The sequence below is a fragment of the Macrobrachium nipponense genome, chromosome 21, assembly GCF_015104395.2.
Source record: "Macrobrachium nipponense isolate FS-2020 chromosome 21, ASM1510439v2, whole genome shotgun sequence".
NCBI classification, from domain to species: Eukaryota; Metazoa; Arthropoda; class Malacostraca; order Decapoda; family Palaemonidae; genus Macrobrachium; species Macrobrachium nipponense.
In genome coordinates this window covers 63,611,914-63,619,195 of record NC_087212.1, presented here as the reverse complement: position 1 = coordinate 63,619,195, position 7,282 = coordinate 63,611,914, and positions in this window count along the sequence as shown.

Sequence of the window (7,282 nt, the reverse complement as noted above, 5' to 3'; positions counted from 1 at the left end):
ACACTGCATTCAGTCTCTGGCAGCCTGACATATGAGCTTTCTCCTTCATTGCTCATGGGACTGTTACTCTTGCATCCAGACCCTGAACTTGTCTGGTAACTTAGAGAGTGAGATCATAGCCTTCATTACATTTTCTGGCTATCTACTCCAGAGACGAAAGCATATGTCTTTATTAGCCTATCCTTCTACTGCTATTCTTGTATCTACTCTGGCAAAAGGTTCAACCTCTTGAATCCTTTCTCCGTATGATATTATTTATCTCCACTATGCATAAGTTGATATCTGTTTTTCTTAAGATTTATTATGATTCCCATCTCTCTGAATCTACAACTTAGTAAATCTTGTGAGTTTTTGCTGATCAAAATTGCATCATCTGTACATTCTAAGTCTGTCAGCCTCTTAAAGTTACTCCACTCTAAATCCTCTTACATATGCTACCTCGTTCTCAGTATGAAATCTATAAAAAGAACAAAGGTGAATAACATTCCCTTGTACCATCCACTATTTACTGCAAATTCACTTTACAAGAACCATATCAACATTAACTTTTTATCTACTTCGTTCCTGGAAAAATTCGTTTAGCTTTAAATATTTAACAGGAATGACATAGTGACACACGACATTCCAAGATACTGGTCAGTGGACGGTGTCATGTTCCTTTTCGCAATCTACATTAGCTATCAAGGGGGATTTTTAAACTTCCTACACTGCTGCACAACCTGTCCTAACACAAATGTATGGTCTGTGCAACGCCTGCCTTCATCTAAAACCAGCTCATTCACCTTTTATCTTTTCATCAGTTTCTTTCTCTAGTCTACCGAGAATAAGCATAATGAATATTTTCATTGCAACCGCTGTAAGTGCAATGCCTCCATAATTGCCACTTTCAGTAGAGGATCAGCTTCCTTTAGCACCTTTGCTATAACCTCTGAGTCCCAATCAACATGCTTGTTTCCTCATTCCATAACCTACAAAAAAATAGTTAGCACACTACGGGCCAATTTAGTTTCAGACAAAATCATCCTCATAATGATTCCATAACCGGCAGGTGTTTTCCTTCTCTTAAGTTTGTTCACTGATTCCACTCAAACATGATTTCATCCACTCATAAATACATAGGGTCTTTTTCAGCTTCTAATTTTCCATCCATTTTTCCCCTATTTCTCAAATTGGTGACTGCCCAGAAATTTTCCGGCCAGTGCTTTCTTCTGATAATAGTGACCCATCTCTCATTTTGACAGGTATTTTCCTCATTCCGTTTCATCCACGAATATCTCAGTAATAATTCGGTGGACTACTGTAATACCTTCCAATGCCACTCCCTGAATACAATGTTTTGTTAACACAATCAGCCTGTTGGCCAAAGAATTTTCTTTTGTCTCTTCCTGAGCTTTGCTCAATTTCACCATTTAGACTTTAAGTACTTAGGATTTCCTGTCTGACACTTTTCTGCTTGTAACTTTTGCCTCTGTGTATCCTTTACAGTAGTCCTGGCCTCCTTAGTACCCAAGGTTTCAGCCTTGTGGCCCAATATTCCAGTGATTTTCCAGCATATATATGTTTGTTCCTTCTCATATCTATTTTATTATGAGACTGCAGAGGCCTCTCCATGTTCATCTCTGTCGACATTTTGCTGGGTGTTTTAATTACAGCTATAGTATGGCTATGACCATTATTAACTTCCCTTCTGTAGCTCTCCAAATTCCTCCGTGTTCTTTTTCTGTCTTGATTAATGGCTATGTGATCCGTTAGGTTTTTGTGTGTCTGTCATCAGGAAAAGTCAATGCCTACTAATAATTGTTTGTAGCACAACAATTGAGGCATTGCAGTCCATTTTCTTAAGTTTTACATATATATATATATATATATATATATATATATATATATATATATATATATATTATATTATACACATATCTAAATTCTTTTAGAGGCTAGTTCTAGAAGGTGTGAACATTCAGTTTTCAAACAATATTTCCAGGACTACACCTAAATCTGCCGTGTTGATGAAAATCTAAACCCACTTTTTTTGCTGGTGGAGCAAGTGTTCTAATCACTGGACCAAAGATTAATTACACGAACTGAGTATATATATATATATATATAATATATATATATATATATATATATATATATATATATATACATAGTATCTACACTCCATCTTCGAGTATCCTGTGAGCAAATCCCTCGGTCGATTGATCAGCAGTAACGACCACTTACAGAAAAGATAATTGATTCCTCAGACAACTTCTGAGACTGGATCGGGAAATCTTGACCCGGCACCGATGTGCCCTTGGGTCAAGGCTGCCATTTATTTTTCAAGTCACTCCGAAGAAATTCTACTGAAGTCGTGCAAGAAAAGCTGGCGTGTTATGCAGCACTAAATAAACTCCTCCAATCCACTGACTGTAACCTCTTTTGTAATAATATTCACCGCCATTACCTCTGGGTCACGCATTCAAACCAGACAATAGAATAGAACAGAATATAGAATTCAGGCAAAGGCCGAGACGGAAATTGACAGTAAAAGGCTTGAAAGGTGTAACAGGAGGAAAACCTCGCAGCTGCTCTATGAATCAATTGTTAGGAGAGGGTGGACAGTAAGATGGAAGAAAGAGAATATGAACGGAGGCAGAGTAAAAGGAATGAAAAGGGTTCCAGCTAGGGGCCGAAGGCACGCCGCAAAGAACGTTAGGTAAAGCCTACAGTGCACCGCATATGGTGATCTGACGGTATTACCCCGCCCCCCCTTGCGGAGTCAAGCAGATAAGATCAAGGAATTTTTCTCGAAACAGTTAAGTTACATCAGGTATTCAGAGCCCTACATCACACAGGCATGAAGGTACTTAAAAGTAATCGACGCAGCCATCTGAAAAATACTTCATTTTTGTCTGTTATCTCTTCCATTCTGAACTTTTTTTTTAACCTTCTTCTTCTTCTTCTTCTTCTTCACAGCCTCAACTCATTTTTACATGAGGTCGCCGTTACGAATGAGTCGTCTCCATCGATTTATGTCCTGTGCATAGTTTTAATAATTATTTGTAATAATTATGAGTGTAGGTATGTGTACATCCATACCTACATACATACATATATATATATATATATATATATATATATATATATATATATATATATATATGACTGGAAAAAAATGTTCTGTTACAACAGAATTCCATCTAATAAAAGGAGCCCATAAAAACACCAAAATATAGAGAGAGAAACACTATATTTCAGAGACTGCTGTCTCCCTCTTCATCAATTACCTGAAGAAGGAGGGAGGGAAGGACAAAGCAGTCTTCTGAAATATAATATTTTTCTCTCTATATTTTGGTGTTTTTATGGGCTCCTTTTATTATTGATATATATATATATATAATATATATATATATCTATATATCTATATATATATATATATATATATATATATATATACATACACACACACACACACACACACACACCACAGGAAAACGATAGGCAGAATCCAAGCGCTTTCGTCATTCCTAAGACATTGACAATGTCTTAGTAAAGACGAAAGCGCTTGGATTTCTGCCTATCATTTTCCTGTGGTATTCGCTTATTTCATGAAGTCACGTGCAACTACTGTGATTTTTTAAAGCATATATATATATATATATATATATATATATATATATATATTATATATATATACATATATATACATATATATGTGCATATTATATAAATAAATATAAAATGTATAAATATTCGTAAGGCCTACATGCAACTGCACGCTTTACGGGGGTGTACTTGTGCAGGTTTGCTCCGTCGTCAGCACATGCGCACTCATGTAATGAATGTATATTTAAGTGCGTAAATGAGTACATTTGCTCGAGTGTGAGCGCACACAAAGATTGCATATGAGTGAAGAACATACTTGCTGAAGATGGAAAGTTATGAATTCCCAAGGGCCTCATCGCCTCCTTTAGACTACTATTCACTGAGCGTTGAAATTACTAAGGTCTCTGATGTTCAATTTTTGCACGTTGTCCTTTACATGCGAGCATTATGATATGTTATTTTCTAATCGCTTTGCTTCTTCTGCTGTTACAACTATTATCATGTTTCTCTTCTTTGCTTCGCGCGAGTTCATTATCATCCCTTACCAGGGCTTTAAGAGACAACGTAGTTCCCGTTGGACGAGTGGTTTTCGCGCTCGGCTACCAACCCGGTGGTCCGAAGTTCGATTCTCGGCGCGGCCAACGTGGAATCAGAGGAATTTATTTCTAGTGGTAGAAATTCATTTCTCGATTTAATGGGGTTCGGATCCCACAATAAGCTGTAGGTCCCGTTGCTTGGTAACCAACTGGTTCCTAGCCACGTAAAAATATCTAATCCTTCGGGCTGGCCCTGAGAGAGCTGTTCATCAACTCAGTGGTCTGGTAAAACTAAGATATACTTAACTTAAAAAACACTCTTTGCGGTAGTTTGGCAATAGAAGTCAACTACAGCACAACAAGCCCTTAATAGGCGGAATGGAATGGAATACAGAGCTTAGGCCAAAAGCCAAGCTCTGGGACCTATGAGGTCAGTCAGCGCCAGAAAAATTGGAAAGGTGTAACAGGCGGAAAACCTCAAAACAGTTGCACTGTGAATCAATTGTTAGGAGAGACTGAATGGCGAGATCGATGAAAGATATGAATGGAGATGCTGTGAAAGGAATGAAAAGAGTTGCAGCTCGGGGCATACGGACGCTGCAAAGAACCTTTAGTAACGCTTACAGTCCACCCCGTGTGGTGCATTGACGGGACTACCACCCTACGGGGCTTAAGAAATGTAGTATCGTCAGCCATTAGAAAAGCACTGCCAGGACATGTGTAAAAGCCAACTTTAACAGCAACAACTTTCAAACAAGCAAACGTAACATAATCAATGAAAAAAGAACTGCAGATTCTGCTCTTCATTAAGGCAAACCGCGCTGACTTACGTAAATCAAGACAAGCCTCATTTTACCTAAATATTCTAACTTCTCTCTTTTGCATCAATTTAAATTTTTTAACTATAGGCATCGTGTTCATTATCCCTTTCCAATTATGAGTTCGGATTTGAATATGATCATGAAGAACATTTGCTAAATATAATTTATATATAAAATATATATAATATATATATATATATTATATATATATATATATATATATATATTAAATCACAGTAGATACACGTGACTTAATTAAATAAGCGAATACCACAAGAAAATGAAAGGTAAAAAGCCAAGCTCTTCCGTCTTTACTAAGACAATGTCTTAGTAAAGACAAAAGCGCTTGAATTTCTGCCTTTCATTTTCTTGTGGTATTCGCTTATATATATATATATATATATATATATATATATATATATATATATATATATATATATATATATATATATATAGTCTGTGTGAATATGATTTGGCCACTAAAACAGAAGAACAGAGGAAGTGACGATTCAAACGTCATTTCTGACCGAAAGTAATATTATACTGAGCACTTATCCATTATCAAGAAACAATCCCAGAATTTTCAAACCCAAACCCTGGAAAAAAAAACATAAATAAAAGAAAGGACACTGTCTGCCACAGAGTCTAGACCCATCAAGGCTTATGTTGCTCGCCGTAACACCGTCGTGGGGTCGTGGGGAGACAAATGGAATACTTAAACCACGATCGTTAAGTTACGTTCAATAACAAAGTTGGAAAAAGGTTCGGAATCTCAGAAACTAACTTATGAATTTCGACCAATTTCAGAAGTATCCTGGATATTTTTCTTCCTTACTCATGTTGCTTTAACCTTCAGAGATAATATATTCTATCCTTTACATATTAGTGCAGATTCATCCCTGTATTTTTCTTACTTCTCTTATTTAACTCTTTTGATTTCTTATCCCTCCTTTTGTATACCTGCACATAATCTTCTATTCCGTCCCGCAATTGCACCTCTCCCAGTATCCTTTCCGTCTCTAAATACCCATTTCTTCATCCTGACACCTGCTACATTCAGTCCTTCTTCCTACACGCCCATACCTACAAAAAAAACCCTATCCTTGAATTACGCAACCCTCTCCCACCTCTCCCTCTTCTGCAAGGTCTTTGCCCTTCGCCCATCTTTCACGAATCTTCCCCTTGTAACCTATGCTTGATATTTTTCTCTTCAACTCACTCGTAATATTACTCTAAACCTCAATTTGAGCATGTTGTCTCAAATCAGAAACTACTTCATATTTTCATGTCGGCTTTTGCCAGGTACTGATACACATAAATTGAATATATGGCAGCGAACCGAGAGAACCGACTGAGAAAAAAGATATTTTGGATCTGAGTAACGGCGAAAGATCTTGCACTCTATGCTTCACTTTCCCCGGGGTCATGTACTCAGTTTATATTTTATATAACGCTTTCCACTTATTATACATACATATATAATATATATATATATATATATATATATATATATATATATATATATATATATATATATATATACATAAGCACACATATTTGCTGTTATAACATATTCCATGAAATAAATCCTTTACTAGATTTACAGGTAAATCATCCTCACAAAGATTAATACAACGCAAATGCTCAGTAAGATATGGTTAACAGAGCCCAGCTATTTCCAACCACATAAATAACCAGAATCATAGAAAAAACTGCAATATGTCACGCCGGTTTCATCGGTTCAAAAGCCAGATGGCAGGATCATCACTGATCAAGCTGAGAAATACGATGAACCTCTCAAATGGAGCCTGGGATTCAGATCCGACTGATCAAATGCTCCTCCAGCCAGCAGTAATAAAGATTATGAAGACACACTCAACAGGAGTGACGTAGCGGCCGACTTCTGGAACATTCCTTCAGCTGTAAAAGCACCAATGGTCTGTACCTCTTAATCCATTACCAGTCCGTAAGCGGGAACAGTCTTTTCCAAAATATAAAGGTGTGATTATAGAATGTTACGACTCATGGCCATAGCACCAAGGAATGAAGTATTATGAATGAGGAATTGGTGGAGAAATGTAATATCAAAAGACTTGTAGGCAGACCCAGAAAATCACTGAGAAAGGGGATAGAGGAAGACCTTGACCTAATTGGAGTTCAGGGCGAAGGAGCACAGGACAGAGATAATAATGCTGACGTAACACCATTTACGACGACAAAGTGAGGAATAAAGATCAACAACACCCTTGAGGATTACAGACTATTAAAGATCCAGGGAAGAGTCGCTGAAACAGTGACTACGGCAATGATTTTAGCTACCTTGCAGTAGCAAGAATG